Raw genomic sequence first — 16,990 nt, forward strand, 5'->3', positions numbered from 1 at the left:
TTTCTTGGGAGCTGGCCGCAAAAGCGCAGGATTGCTTCAGACCCTATTCTGGTCCCGGGCGGCAGGCTGAGCCTGTGGTTAATTCTTCTTCCTGATGGGAAAATGGAGTGACCTGTGCCTGTCCCAACACCTAGAGCTAGTCTCTCATTGGTTCCCCCTCTTCCCGTTCATTCTCAGGACAAATTGCAACCTGTACGGAACAGGAGGTTAAAGGTGCTGATTCTCCAAGGAGGGAGATTGCTAGTAAAGCGGCTGGAATGGCAAACCCGAGCACAAGGAGATGAGAAATGAGGTGCGTTTTGAAAACCTTTCCGGATCACACGGTGTACCATCTTCTGGGTTTCTCATGCATGCTTTCGATGTAGGAAGATGCCCTTGAACCTGGAGATTTGGGACCCATGGGATGGGTACCACGCAGTATTACTTTAAAGGGTCTGCGTTTGCTCACCCAACCTCACCAAACCTCTCAGCCCCAAGAGTGTCCACCCTTATGTCTCAATCAACTGTGGGTCTAGATATGGTCAATCCAGGTGGCATCACAGCCCCTGAACGACTTTTGTAAGAATTTCTCTCTCTTTCACTGTCTTTGTTTCACGGGTTTTTAAAAGTAATTGATTTTTATAATGGGGTTTACCTGCTTTTCACTGCTGTGTTTTTGCCGCTTTACACCCACTTGACTCACTTACAGAGAGATATCAATGCATAGGTTTTAAGATTCTTACTAGTCAGATATATTCTTGGGCGGTGAATAGGGGGTGTTGAGTCCAATTCACTGAGCAAGGAGTAGGTCTTGTCTATTACCTATTGGGTTTATGGAACGGTATCTGAGCTAATTTGAAACCCTTGTTTTATGCATCACCCCACCTCACCTTTGCCGTTAAGCAGCCATAGTGTGTTTTCTAAACGTGTGACCCTGCTCTGATTTGTAATTCAGTTCAAGGGTAGCGGTTTTTATATTCCCTCTATAAGTGATATCTTATGATAAGTATCTTTTTCTGTGTGACTTATTTCACTTAGAATCGTCCTACCTAAATCCACTCATCTTGCTGCTACTAGCCTTATGACGTTGATTTCATGGCTGAGTGATATTCCATTGTACATAAGGACCACAACTTCTTTATCCATTTTTCTCTTTCCTGGGATATTTAAGGTGTAACGAAGTGGAGGTTCTTGTCAACAGAGCAGCCCTAAACTTTGGGGTGCCTGTGTCTTGCTGATTTTTAGTTTTCCCAATTTATACGCCCATGAGTGGAAGTGCCCTATGCTCCCTAAGCTGATTTTTTTCGATGTTTCAGGACACACCGTGCACTTCTCCAGAGTGGCTGTTGGCAATTTACATCACGCCCATCAGCGTAGCCAGGCTCCTGTTTCTCCATGGCCTGTTTTGCATTTCTGGTTTTGACACTTTATTCAGCATGGCCCTTTTGACCGATGGGAAGCGAGACTTCTTTGTAGCGCTGATTTGCCTTTCCAGGTTGCTTGGTTGGCCAAAAAGGGCGTATGCGTTTTTTCCTGAATATAGTCAGGAAAAAACGCATACGCCCTTTTTGGCCAAGGGCATCATTGTCGAGGTTTTGCCGCTTTTCCTGTGCTTTAAAGGCGATTCGAATCTCCCTCCTGAAATCTGTTTCCTGCAATTCTGCCTTGCTTTCCAATCCTCTTCGTTGCCTTCCCTCAATATATTTGTGGACGAGAGTCATCATTTATAAGTCTGCAGGTTTGTGAATTGCAGTGCCCCTGAGCTCCATTTCTCAACTCGCTTTCTTGGGAGCTGGCCGCAAAAGCGCAGGATTGCTTCAGACCCTATTCTGGTCCCGGGCGGCAGGCTGAGCCTGTGGTTAATTCTTCTTCCTGATGGGAAAATGGAGTGACCTGTGCCTGTCCCAACACCTAGAGCTAGTCTCTCATTGGTTCCCCCTCTTCCCGTTCATTCTCAGGACAAATTGCAACCTGTACGGAACAGGAGGTTAAAGGTGCTGATTCTCCAAGGAGGGAGATTGCTAGTAAAGCGGCTGGAATGGCAAACCCGAGCACAAGGAGATGAGAAATGAGGTGCGTTTTGAAAACCTTTCCGGATCACACGGTGTACCATCTTCTGGGTTTCTCATGCATGCTTTCGATGTAGGAAGATGCCCTTGAACCTGGAGATTTGGGACCCATGGGATGGGTACCACGCAGTATTACTTTAAAGGGTCTGCGTTTGCTCACCCAACCTCACCAAACCTCTCAGCCCCAAGAGTGTCCACCCTTATGTCTCAATCAACTGTGGGCCTAGATATGGTCAATCCAGGTGGCATCACAGCCCCTGAACGACTTTTGTAAGAATTTCTCTCTCTTTCACTGTCTTTGTTTCACGGGTTTTTAAAAGTAATTGATTTTTATAATGGGGTTTACCTGCTTTTCACTGCTGTGTTTTTGCCGCTTTACACCCACTTGACTCACTTACAGAGAGATATCAATGCATAGGTTTTAAGATTCTTACTAGTCAGATATATTCTTGGGCGGTGAATAGGGGGTGTTGAGTCCAATTCACTGAGCAAGGAGTAGGTCTTGTCTATTACCTATTGGGTTTATGGAACGGTATCTGAGCTAATTTGAAACCCTTGTTTTATGCATCACCCCACCTCACCTTTGCCGTTAAGCAGCCATAGTGTGTTTTCTAAACGTGTGACCCTGCTCTGATTTGTAATTCAGTTCAAGGGTAGCGGTTTTTATATTCCCTCTATAAGTGATATCTTATGATAAGTATCTTTTTCTGTGTGACTTATTTCACTTAGAATCGTCCTACCTAAATCCACTCATCTTGCTGCTACTAGCCTTATGACGTTGATTTCATGGCTGAGTGATATTCCATTGTACATAAGGACCACAACTTCTTTATCCATTTTTCTCTTTCCTGGGATATTTAAGGTGTAACGAAGTGGAGGTTCTTGTCAACAGAGCAGCCCTAAACTTTGGGGTGCCTGTGTCTTGCTGATTTTTAGTTTTCCCAATTTATACGCCCATGAGTGGAAGTGCCCTATGCTCCCTAAGCTGAGTTTTTTCGATGTTTCAGGACACACCGTGCACTTCTCCAGAGTGGCTGTTGGCAATTTACATCCCGCCGATCAGCGTAGCCACGCTCCCGTTTCTCCATGGCCTGTTTTGCATTTCTGGTTTTGACACTTTATTCAGCATGGCCCTTTTGACCGATGGGAAGCGAGACTTCTTTGTAGCGCTGATTTGCCTTTCCAGGTTGCTTGGTTGGCCAAAAAGGGCGTATGCGTTTTTTCCTGAATATAGTCAGGAAAAAACGCATACGCCCTTTTTGGCCAAGTGCATCATTGTCGATGTTTTGCCGCTTTATCTGTACTTTAAAGGCGATTCGAATCTCCCTCCTGAAATCTCTTTCCTGCAATTCCGCCTTGCTTTCAAATCCTCTTCGTTGCCTTCCCTCAGTATATTTGTGGACGAGAGTCATCATTTATAAGTCTGCAGGTTTGTGAATTGCAGTGCCCCTGAGCTCCATTTCTCAACTCGCTTTCTTGGGAGCTGGCCGCAAAAGCGCAGGATTGCTTCAGACCCTATTCTGGTCCCGGGCGGCAGGCTGAGCCTGTGGTTAATTCTTCTTCCTGATGGGAAAATAGAGTGACCTGTGCCTGTCCCAACACCTAGAGCTAGTCTCTCATTGGTTCCCCCTCTTCCCGTTCATCCTCAGGACAAATTGCAACCTGTACGGAACAGGAGGTTAAAGGTGCTGATTCTCCAAGGAGGGAGATTGCTAGTAAAGCGGCTGGAATGGCAAACCCGAGCACAAGGAGATGAGAAATGAGGTGCGTTTTGAAAACCTTTCCGGATCACACGGTGTACCATCTTCTGGGTTTCTCATGCATGTTTTCGATGTAGGAAGATGCCCTTGAACCTGGAGATTTGGGACCCCTGGGATGGGTACCACGCAGTATTACTTTAAAGGGTCTGCGTTTGCTCACCCAACCTCACCAAACCTCTCAGCCCCAAGAGTGTCCACCCTTATGTCTCAATCAACTGTGGGTCTAGATATGGTCAATCCAGGTGGCATCACAGCCCCTGAACGAATTTTGTAAGAATTTCTCTCTCTTTCACTGTCTTTGTTTCACGGGTTTTTAAAAGTAATTGATTTTTATAATGGGGTTTACCTGCTTTTCACTGCTGTGTTTTTGCCGCTTTACACCCACTTGACTCACTTACAGAGAGATATCAATGCATAGGTTTTAAGATTCTTACTAGTCAGATATATTCTTGGGCGGTGAATAGGGGGTGTTGAGTCCAATTCACTGAGCAAGGAGTAGGTCTTGTCTATTACCTATTGGGTTTATGGAACGGTATCTGAGCTAATTTGAAACCCTTGTTTTATGCATCACCCCACCTCACCTTTCCCGTTAAGCAGCCATAGTGTGTTTTCTAAACGTGTGACCCTGCTCTGATTTGTAATTCAGTTCAAGGGTAGCGGTTTTTATATTCCCTCTATAAGTGATATCTTATGATAAGTATCTTTTTCTGTGTGACTTATTTCACTTAGAATCGTCCTACCTAAATCCACTCATCTTGCTGCTACTAGCCTTATGACGTTGATTTCATGGCTGAGTGATATTCCATTGTACATAAGGACCACAACTTCTTTATCCATTTTTCTCTTTCCTGGGATATTTAAGGTATAACGAAGTGGAGGTTCTTGTCAACAGAGCAGCCCTAAACTTTGGGGTGCCTGTGTCTTGCTGATTTTTAGTTTTCCCAATTTATACGCCCATGAGTGGAAGTGCCCTATGCTCCCTAAGCTGATTTTTTTCGATGTTTCAGGACACACCGTGCACTTCTCCAGAGTGGCTGTTGGCAATTTACATCCCGCCCATCAGCGTAGCCAGGCTCCTGTTTCTCCATGGCCTGTTTTGCATTTCTGGTTTTGACACTTTATTCAGCATGGCCCTTTTGACCGATGGGAAGCGAGACTTCTTTGTAGCGCTGATTTGCCTTTCCAGGTTGCTTGGTTGGCCAAAAAGGGCGTATGCGTTTTTTCCTGAATATAGTCAGGAAAAAACGCATACGCCCTTTTTGGCCAAGGGCATCATTGTCGAGGTTTTGCCGCTTTTCCTGTGCTTTAAAGGCGATTCGAATCTCCCTCCTGAAATCTGTTTCCTGCAATTCTGCCTTGCTTTCCAATCCTCTTCGTTGCCTTCCCTCAATATATTTGTGGACGAGAGTCGTCATTTATAAGTCTGCAGGTTTGTGAATTGCAGTGCCCCTGAGCTCCATTTCTCAACTCGCTTTCTTGGGAGCTGGCCGCAAAAGCGCAGGATTGCTTCAGACCCTATTCTGGTCCCGGGCGGCAGGCTGAGCCTGTGGTTAATTCTTCTTCCTGATGGGAAAATGGAGTGACCTGTGCCTGTCCCAACACCTAGAGCTAGTCTCTCATTGGTTCCCCCTCTTCCCGTTCATTCTCAGGACAAATTGCAACCTGTACGGAACAGGAGGTTAAAGGTGCTGATTCTCCAAGGAGGGAGATTGCTAGTAAAGCGGCTGGAATGGCAAACCCGAGCACAAGGAGATGAGAAATGAGGTGCGTTTTGAAAACCTTTCCGGATCACACGGTGTACCATCTTCTGGGTTTCTCATGCATGCTTTCGATGTAGGAAGATGCCCTTGAACCTGGAGATTTGGGACCCATGGGATGGGTACCACGCAGTATTACTTTAAAGGGTCTGCGTTTGCTCACCCAACCTCACCCAACCTCTCAGCCCCAAGAGTGTCCACCCTTATGTCTCAATCAACTGTGGGTCTAGATATGGTCAATCCAGGTGGCATCACAGCCCCTGAACGAATTTTGTAAGAATTTCTCTCTCTTTCACTGTCTTTGTTTCACGGGTTTTTAAAAGTAATTGATTTTTATAATGGGGTTTACCTGCTTTTCACTGCTGTGTTTTTGCCGCTTTACACCCACTTGACTCACTTACAGAGAGATATCAATGCATAGGTTTTAAGATTCTTACTAGTCAGATATATTCTTGGGCGGTGAATAGGGGGTGTTGAGTCCAATTCACTGAGCAAGGAGTAGGTCTTGTCTATTACCTATTGGGTTTATGGAACGGTATCTGAGCTAATTTGAAACCCTTGTTTTATGCATCACCCCACATCACCTTTGCCGTTAAGCAGCCATAGTGTGTTTTCTAAACGTGTGACCCTGCTCTGATTTGTAATTCAGTTCAAGGGTAGCGGTTTTTATATTCCCTCTATAAGTGATATCTTATGATAAGTATCTTTTTCTGTGTGACTTATTTCACTTAGAATCGTCCTACCTAAATCCACTCATCTTGCTGCTACTAGCCTTATGACGTTGATTTCATGGCTGAGTGATATTCCATTGTACATAAGGACCACAACTTCTTTATCCATTTTTCTCTTTCCTGGGATATTTAAGGTGTAACGAAGTGGAGGTTCTTGTCAACAGAGCAGCCCTAAACTTTGGGGTGCCTGTGTCTTGCTGATTTTTAGTTTTCCCAATTTATACGCCCATGAGTGGAAGTGCCCTATGCTCCCTAAGCTGAGTTTTTTCGATGTTTCAGGACACACCGTGCACTTCTCCAGAGTGGCTGTTGGCAATTTACATCCCGCCGATCAGCGTAGCCACGCTCCCGTTTCTCCATGGCCTGTTTTGCATTTCTGGTTTTGACACTTTATTCAGCAGGGCCCTTTTGACCGATGGGAAGCGAGACTTCTTTGTAGCGCTGATTTGCCTTTCCAGGTTGCTTGGTTGGCCAAAAAGGGCGTATGCGTTTTTTCCTGAATATAGTCAGGAAAAAACGCATACGCCCTTTTTGGCCAAGGGCATCATTGTCGAGGTTTTGCCGCTTTTCCTGTGCTTTAAAGGCGATTCGAATCTCCCTCCTGAAATCTGTTTCCTGCAATTCTGCCTTGCTTTCCAATCCTCTTCGTTGCCTTCCCTGAATATATTTGTGGACGAGAGTCATCATTTATAAGTCTGCAGGTTTGTGAATTGCAGTGCCCCTGAGCTCCATTTTTCAACTCGCTTTCTTGGGAGCTGGCCGCAAAAGCGCAGGATTGCTTCAGACCCTATTCTGGTCCCGGGCGGCAGGCTGAGCCTCTGGTTAATTCTTCTTCCTGATGGGAAAATAGAGTGACCTGTGCCTGTCCCAACACCTAGAGCTAGTCTCTCATTGGTTCCCCCTCTTCCCGTTCATCCTCAGGACAAATTGCAACCTGTACGGAACAGGAGGTTAAAGGTGCTGATTCTCCAAGGAGGGAGATTGCTAGTAAAGCGGCTGGAATGGCAAACCCGAGCACAAGGAGATGAGAAATGAGGTGCGTTTTGAAAACCTTTCCGGATCACACGGTGTACCATCTTCTGGGTTTCTCATGCATGTTTTCGATGTAGGAAGATGCCCTTGAACCTGGAGATTTGGGACCCATGGGATGGGTACCACGCAGTATTACTTTAAAGGGTCTGCGTTTGCTCACCCAACCTCACCAAACCTCTCAGCCCCAAGAGTGTCCACCCTTATGTCTCAATCAACTGTGGGTCTAGATATGGTCAATCCAGGTGGCATCACAGCCCCTGAACGAATTTTGTAAGAATTTCTCTCTCTTTCACTGTCTTTGTTTCACGGGTTTTTAAAAGTAATTGATTTTTATAATGGGGTTTACCTGCTTTTCACTGCTGTGTTTTTGCCGCTTTACACCCACTTGACTCACTTACAGAGAGATATCAATGCATAGGTTTTAAGATTCTTACTAGTCAGATATATTCTTGGGCGGTGAATAGGGGGTGTTGAGTCCAATTCACTGAGCAAGGAGTAGGTCTTGTCTATTACCTATTCGGTTTATGGAACGGTATCTGAGCTAATTTGAAACCCTTGTTTTATGCATCACCCCACCTCACCTTTCCCGTTAAGCAGCCATAGTGTGTTTTCTAAACGTGTGACCCTGCTCTGATTTGTAATTCAGTTCAAGGGTAGCGGTTTTTATATTCCCTCTATAAGTGATATCTTATGATAAGTATCTTTTTCTGTGTGACTTATTTCACTTAGAATCGTCCTACCTAAATCCACTCATCTTGCTGCTACTAGCCTTATGACGTTGATTTCATGGCTGAGTGATATTCCATTGTACATAAGGACCACAACTTCTTTATCCATTTTTCTCTTTCCTGGGATATTTAAGGTATAACGAAGTGGAGGTTCTTGTCAACAGAGCAGCCCTAAACTTTGGGGTGCCTGTGTCTTGCTGATTTTTAGTTTTCCCAATTTATACGCCCATGAGTGGAAGTGCCCTATGCTCCCTAAGCTGATTTTTTTCGATGTTTCAGGACACACCGTGCACTTCTCCAGAGTGGCTGTTGGCAATTTACATCCCGCCCATCAGCGTAGCCAGGCTCCTGTTTCTCCATGGCCTGTTTTGCATTTCTGGTTTTGACACTTTATTCAGCATGGCCCTTTTGACCGATGGGAAGTGAGACTTCTTTGTAGCGCTGATTTGCCTTTCCAGGTTGCTTGGTTGTCCAAAAAGGGCGTATGCGTTTTTTCCTGAATATAGTCAGGAAAAAACGCATACGCCCTTTTTGGCCAAGTGCATCATTGTCGAGGTTTTGCCGCTTTTCCTGTGCTTTAAAGGCGATTCGAATCTCCCTCCTGAAATCTGTTTCCTGCAATTCTGCCTTGCTTTCCAATCCTCTTCGTTGCCTTCCCTGAATATATTTGTGGACGAGAGTCATCATTTATAAGTCTGCAGGTTTGTGAATTGCAGTGCCCCTGAGCTCCATTTTTCAACTCGCTTTCTTGGGAGCTGCCCGCAAAAGCGCAGGATTGCTTCAGGCCCTATTCTGGTCCCGGGCGGCAGGCTGAGCCTCTGGTTAATTCTTCTTCCTGATGGGAAAATAGAGTGACCTGTGCCTGTCCCAACACCTAGAGCTAGTCTCTCATTGGTTCCCCCTCTTCCCGTTCATCCTCAGGACAAATTGCAACCTGTACGGAACAGGAGGTTAAAGGTGCTGATTCTCCAAGGACGGAGATTGCTAGTAAAGCGGCTGGAATGGCAAACCCGAGCACAAGGAGATGAGAAATGAGGTGCGTTTTGAAAACCTTTCCGGATCACACGGTGTACCATATTCTGGGTTTCTCATGCATGTTTTCGATGTAAGAAGATGCCCTTGAACCTGGAGATTTGGGACCCATGGGATGGGTACCACGCAGTATTACTTTAAAGGGTCTGCGTTTGCTCACCCAACCTCACCAAACCTCTCAGCCCCAAGAGTGTCCACCCTTATGTCTCAATCAGCTGTGGGTCTAGATATGGTCAATCCAGGTGGCATCACAGCCCCTGAACGAATTTTGTAAGAATTTCTCTCTCTTTCACTGTCTTTGTTTCACGGGTTTTTAAAAGTAATTGATTTTTATAATGGGGTTTACCTGCTTTTCACTGCTGTGTTTTTGCCGCTTTACACCCACTTGACTCACTTACAGAGAGATATCAATGCATAGGTTTTAAGATTCTTACTAGTCAGATATATTCTTGGGCGGTGAATAGGGGGTGTTGAGTCCAATTCACTGAGCAAGGAGTAGGTCTTGTCTATTACCTATTGGGTTTATGGAACGGTATCTGAGCTAATTTGAAACCCTTGTTTTATGCATCACCCCACCTCACCTTTCCCGTTAAGCAGCCATAGTGTGTTTTCTAAACGTGTGACCCTGCTCTGATTTGTAATTCAGTTCAAGGGTAGCGGTTTTTATATTCCCTCTATAAGTGATATCTTATGATAAGTATCTTTTTCTGTGTGACTTATTTCACTTAGAATCGTCCTACCTAAATCCACTCATCTTGCTGCTACTAGCCTTATGACGTTGATTTCATGGCTGAGTGATATTCCATTGTACATAAGGACCACAACTTCTTTATCCATTTTTCTCTTTCCTGGGATATTTAAGGTGTAACGAAGTGGAGGTTCTTGTCAACAGAGCAGCCCTAAACTTTGGGGTGCCTGTGTCTTGCTGATTTTTAGTTTTTCCAATTTATACGCCCATGAGTGGAAGTGCCCTATGCTCCCTAAGCTGAGTTTTTTCGATGTTTCAGGACACACCGTGCACTTCTCCAGAGTGGCTGTTGGCAATTTACATCCCGCCGATCAGCGTAGCCACGCTCCCGTTTCTCCATGGCCTGTTTTGCATTTCTGGTTTTGACACTTTATTCAGCATGGCCCTTTTGACCGATGGGAAGCGAGACTTCTTTGTAGCGCTGATTTGCCTTTCCAGGTTGCTTGGTTGGCCAAAAAGGGCGTATGCGTTTTTTCCTGAATATAGTCAGGAAAAAACGCATACGCCCTTTTTGGCCAAGGGCATCATTGTCGAGGTTTTGCCGCTTTTCCTGTGCTTTAAAGGCGATTCGAATCTCCCTCCTGAAATCTGTTTCCTGCAATTCTGCCTTGCTTTCCAATCCTCTTCGTTGCCTTCCCTCAATATATTTGTGGACGAGAGTCATCATTTATAAGTCTGCAGGTTTGTGAATTGCAGTGCCCCTGAGCTCCATTTCTCAACTCGCTTTCTTGGGAGCTGGCCGCAAAAGCGCAGGATTGCTTCAGACCCTATTCTGGTCCCGGGCGGCAGGCTGAGCCTCTGGTTAATTCTTCTTCCTGATGGGAAAATGGAGTGACCTGTGCCTGTCCCAACACCTAGAGCTAGTCTCTCATTGGTTCCCCCTCTTCCCGTTCATTCTCAGGACAAATTGCAACCTGTACGGAACAGGAGGTTAAAGGTGCTGATTCTCCAAGGAGGGAGATTGCTAGTAAAGCGGCTGGAATGGCAAACCCGAGCACAAGGAGATGAGAAATGAGGTGCGTTTTGAAAACCTTTCCGGATCACACGGTGTACCATCTTCTGGGTTTCTCATGCATGCTTTCGATGTAGGAAGATGCCCTTGAACCTGGAGATTTGGGACCCATGGGATGGGTACCACGCAGTATTACTTTAAAGGGTCTGCGTTTGCTCACCCAACCTCACCAAACCTCTCAGCCCCAAGAGTGTCCACCCTTATGTCTCAATCAACTGTGGGTCTAGATATGGTCAATCCAGGTGGCATCACAGCCCCTGAACGAATTTTGTAAGAATTTCTCTCTCTTTCACTGTCTTTGTTTCACGGGTTTTTAAAAGTAATTGATTTTTATAATGGGGTTTACCTGCTTTTCACTGCTGTGTTTTTGCCGCTTTACACCCACTTGACTCACTTACAGAGAGATATCAATGCATAGGTTTTAAGATTCTTACTAGTCAGATATATTCTTGGGCGGTGAATAGGGGGTGTTGAGTCCAATTCACTGAGCAAGGAGTAGGTCTTGTCTATTACCTATTGGGTTTATGGAACGGTATCTGAGCTAATTTGAAACCCTTGTTTTATGCATCACCCCACCTCACCTTTGCCGTTAAGCAGCCATAGTGTGTTTTCTAAACGTGTGACCCTGCTCTGATTTGTAATTCAGTTCAAGGGTAGCGGTTTTTATATTCCCTCTATAAGTGATATCTTATGATAAGTATCTTTTTCTGTGTGACTTATTTCACTTAGAATCGTCCTACCTAAATCCACTCATCTTGCTGCTACTAGCCTTATGACGTTGATTTCATGGCTGAGTGATATTCCATTGTACATAAGGACCACAACTTCTTTATCCATTTTTCTCTTTCCTGGGATATTTAAGGTGTAACTAAGTGGAGGTTCTTGTCAACAGAGCAGCCCTAAACTTTGGGGTGCCTGTGTCTTGCTGATTTTTAGTTTTCCCAATTTATACGCCCATGAGTGGAAGTGCCCTATGCTCCCTAAGCTGAGTTTTTTCGATGTTTCAGGACACACCGTGCACTTCTCCAGAGTGGCTGTTGGCAATTTACATCCCGCCGATCAGCGTAGCCACGCTCCCGTTTCTCCATGGCCTGTTTTGCATTTCTGGTTTTGACACTTTATTCAGCATGGCCCTTTTGACCGATGGGAAGCGAGACTTCTTTGTAGCGCTGATTTGCCTTTCCAGGTTGCTTGGTTGGCCAAAAAGGGCGTATGCGTTTTTTCCTGAATATAGTCAGGAAAAAACGCATACGCCCTTTTTGGCCAAGGGCATCATTGTCGAGGTTTTGCCGCTTTTCCTGTGCTTTAAAGGCGATTCGAATCTCCCTCCTGAAATCTGTTTCCTGCAATTCTGCCTTGCTTTCCAATCCTCTTCGTTGCCTTCCCTCAATATATTTGTGGACGAGAGTCATCATTTATAAGTCTGCAGGTTTGTGAATTGCAGTGCCCCTGAGCTCCATTTCTCAACTCGCTTTCTTGGGAGCTGGCCGCAAAAGCGCAGGATTGCTTCAGACCCTATTCTGGTCCCGGGCGGCAGGCTGAGCCTCTGGTTAATTCTTCTTCCTGATGGGAAAATGGAGTGACCTGTGCCTGTCCCAACACCTAGAGCTAGTCTCTCATTGGTTCCCCCTCTTCCCGTTCATTCTCAGGACAAATTGCAACCTGTACGGAACAGGAGGTTAAAGGTGCTGATTCTCCAAGGAGGGAGATTGCTAGTAAAGCGGCTGGAATGGCAAACCCGAGCACAAGGAGATGAGAAATGAGGTGCGTTTTGAAAACCTTTCCGGATCACACGGTGTACCATCTTCTGGGTTTCTCATGCATGCTTTCGATGTAGGAAGATGCCCTTGAACCTGGAGATTTGGGACCCATGGGATTGGTACCACGCAGTATTACTTTAAAGGGTCTGCGTTTGCTCACCCAACCTCACCAAACCTCTCAGCCCCAAGAGTGTCCACCCTTATGTCTCAATCAACTGTGGGTCTAGATATGGTCAATCCAGGTGGCATCACAGCCCCTGAACGAATTTTGTAAGAATTTCTCTCTCTTTCACTGTCTTTGTTTCACGGGTTTTTAAAAGTAATTGATTTTTATAATGGGGTTTACCTGCTTTTCACTGCTGTGTTTTTGCCGCTTTACACCCACTTGACTCACTTACAGAGAGATATCAATGCATAGGTTTTAAGATTCTTACTAGTCAGATATATTCTTGGGCGGTGAATAGGGGGTGTTGAGTCCAATTCACTGAGCAAGGAGTAGGTCTTGTCTATTACCTATTGGGTTTATGGAACGGTATCTGAGCTAATTTGAAACCCTTGTTTTATGCATCACCCCACCTCACCTTTGCCGTTAAGCAGCCATAGTGTGTTTTCTAAACGTGTGACCCTGCTCTGATTTGTAATTCAGTTCAAGGGTAGCGGTTTTTATATTCCCTCTATAAGTGATATCTTATGATAAGTATCTTTTTCTGTGTGACTTATTTCACTTAGAATCGTCCTACCTAAATCCACTCATCTTGCTGCTACTAGCCTTATGACGTTGATTTCATGGCTGAGTGATATTCCATTGTACATAAGGACCACAACTTCTTTATCCATTTTTCTCTTTCCTGGGATATTTAAGGTGTAACTAAGTGGAGGTTCTTGTCAACAGAGCAGCCCTAAACTTTGGGGTGCCTGTGTCTTGCTGATTTTTAGTTTTCCCAATTTATACGCCCATGAGTGGAAGTGCCCTATGCTCCCTAAGCTGAGTTTTTTCGATGTTTCAGGACACACCGTGCACTTCTCCAGAGTGGCTGTTGGCAATTTACATCCCGCCGATCAGTGTAGCCACGCTCCCGTTTCTCCATGGCCTGTTTTGCATTTCTGGTTTTGACACTTTATTCAGCATGGCCCTTTTGACCGATGGGAAGCGAGACTTCTTTGTAGCGCTGATTTGCCTTTCCAGGTTGCTTGGTTGGCCAAAAAGGGCGTATGCGTTTTTTCCTGAATATAGTCAGGAAAAAACGCATACGCCCTTTTTGGCCAAGTGCATCATTGTCGATGTTTTGCCGCTTTATCTGTACTTTAAAGGCGATTCGAATCTCCCTCCTGAAATCTCTTTCCTGCAATTCCGCCTTGCTTTCAAATCCTCTTCGTTGCCTTCCCTCAATATATTTGTGGACGAGAGTCATCATTTATAAGTCTGCAGGTTTGTGAATTGCAGTGCCCCTGAGCTCCATTTTTCAACTCGCTTTCTTGGGAGCTGGCCGCAAAAGCGCAGGATTGCTTCAGACCCTATTCTGGTCCCGGGCGGCAGGCTGAGCCTGTGGTTAATTCTTCTTCCTGATGGGAAAATAGAGTGACCTGTGCCTGTCCCAACACCTAGAGCTAGTCTCTCATTGGTTCCCCCTCTTCCCGTTCATCCTCAGGACAAATTGCAACCTGTACGGAACAGGAGGTTAAAGGTGCTGATTCTCCAAGGAGGGAGATTGCTAGTAAAGCGGTTGGAATGGCAAACCCGACCACAAGGAGATGAGAAATGAGGTGCGTTTTGAAAACCTTTCCGGATCACACGGTGTACCATCTTCTGGGTTTCTCATGCATGTTTTCGATGTAGGAAGATGCCCTTGAACCTGGAGATTTGGGACCCATGGGATGGGTACCACGCAGTATTACTTTAAAGGGTCTGCGTTTGCTCACCCAACCTCACCAAACCTCTCAGCCCCAAGAGTGTCCACCCTTATGTCTCAATCAACTGTGGGTCTAGATATGGTCAATCCAGGTGGCATCACAGCCCCTGAACGAATTTTGTAAGAATTTCTCTCTCTTTCACTGTCTTTGTTTCACGGGTTTTTAAAAGTAATTGATTTTTATAATGGGGTTTACCTGCTTTTCACTGCTGTGTTTTTGCCGCTTTACACCCACTTGACTCACTTACAGAGAGATATCAATGCATAGGTTTTAAGATTCTTACTAGTCAGATATATTCTTGGGCGGTGAATAGGGGGTGTTGAGTCCAATTCACTGAGCAAGGAGTAGGTCTTGTCTATTACCTATTGGGTTTATGGAACGGTATCTGAGCTAATTTGAAACCCTTGTTTTATGCATCACCCCACCTCACCTTTGCCGTTAAGCAGCCATAGTGTGTTTTCTAAACGTGTGACCCTGCTCTGATTTGTAATTCAGTTCAAGGGTAGCGGTTTTTATATTCCCTCTATAAGTGATATCTTATGATAAGTATCTTTTTCTGTGTGACTTATTTCACTTAGAATCGTCCTACCTAAATCCACTCATCTTGCTGCTACTAGCCTTATGACGTTGATTTCATGGCTGAGTGATATTCCATTGTACATAAGGACCACAACTTCTTTATACATTTTTCTCTTTCCTGGGATATTTAAGGTATAACGAAGTGGAGGTTCTTGTCAACAGAGCAGCCCTAAACTTTGGGGTGCCTGTGTCTTGCTGATTTTTAGTTTTCCCAATTTATACGCCCATGAGTGGAAGTGCCCTATGCTCCCTAAGCTGATTTTTTTCGATGTTTCAGGACACACCGTGCACTTCTCCAGAGTGGCTGTTGGCAATTTACATCCCGCCCATCAGCGTAGCCAGGCTCCTGTTTCTCCATGGCCTGTTTTGCATTTCTGGTTTTGACACTTTATTCAGCATGGCCCTTTTGACCGATGGGAAGTGAGACTTCTTTGTAGCGCTGATTTGCCTTTCCAGGTTGCTTGGTTGGCCAAAAAGGGCGTATGCGTTTTTTCCTGAATATAGTCAGGAAAAAACGCATACGCCCTTTTTGGCCAAGGGCATCATTGTCGAGGTTTTGCCGCTTTTCCTGTGCTTTAAAGGCGATTCGAATCTCCCTCCTGAAATCTGTTTCCTGCAATTCTGCCTTGCTTTCCAATCCTCTTCGTTGCCTTCCCTCAATATATTTGTGGACGAGAGTCATCATTTATAAGTCTGCAGGTTTGTGAATTGCAGTGCCCCTGAGCTCCATTTTTCAACTCGCTTTCTTGGGAGCTGGCCGCAAAAGCGCAGGATTGCTTCAGACCCTATTCTGGTCCCGGGCGGCAGGCTGAGCCTCTGGTTAATTCTTCTTCCTGATGGGAAAATAGAGTGACCTGTGCCTGTCCCAACACCTAGAGCTAGTCTCTCATTGGTTCCCCCTCTTCCCGTTCATCCTCAGGACAAATTGCAACCTGTACGGAACAGGAGGTTAAAGGTGCTGATTCTCCAAGGAGGGAGATTGCTAGTAAAGCGGCTGGAATGGCAAACCCGAGCACAAGGAGATGAGAAATGAGGTGCGTTTTGAAAACCTTTCCGGATCACACGGTGTACCATATTCTGGGTTTCTCATGCATGTTTTCGATGTAGGAAGATGCCCTTGAACCTGGAGATTTGGGACCCATGGGATGGGTACCACGCAGTATTACTTTAAAGGGTCTGCGTTTGCTCACCCAACCTCACCAAACCTCTCAGCCCCAAGAGTGTCCACCCTTATGTCTCAATCAGCTGTGGGTCTAGATATGGTCAATCCAGGTGGCATCACAGCCCCTGAACGAATTTTGTAAGAATTTCTCTCTCTTTCACTGTCTTTGTTTCACGGGTTTTTAAAAGTAATTGATTTTTATAATGGGGTTTACCTGCTTTTCACTGCTGTGTTTTTGCCGCTTTACACCCACTTGACTCACTTACAGAGAGATATCAATGCATAGGTTTTAAGATTCTTACTAGTCAGATATATTCTTGGGCGGTGAATAGGGGGTGTTGAGTCCAATTCACTGAGCAAGGAGTAGGTCTTGTCTATTACCTATTGGGTTTATGGAACGGTATCTGAGCTAATTTGAAACCCTTGTTTTATGCATCACCCCACCTCACCTTTGCCGTTAAGCAGCCATAGTGTGTTTTCTAAACGTGTGACCCTGCTCTGATTTGTAATTCAGTTCAAGGGTAGCGGTTTTTATATTCCCTCTATAAGTGATATCTTATGATAAGTATCTTTTTCTGTGTGACTTATTTCACTTAGAATCGTCCTACCTAAATCCACTCATCTTGCTGCTACTAGCCTTATGACGTTGATTTCATGGCTGAGTGATATTCCATTGTACATAAGGACCACAACTTCTTTATCCATTTTTCTCTTTCCTGGGATATTTAAG

This window comes from Balaenoptera physalus (genome assembly GCF_965194825.1).
Source record: "Balaenoptera physalus genome assembly, chromosome: 14".
NCBI lineage: Eukaryota > Metazoa > Chordata > Mammalia > Artiodactyla > Balaenopteridae > Balaenoptera > Balaenoptera physalus.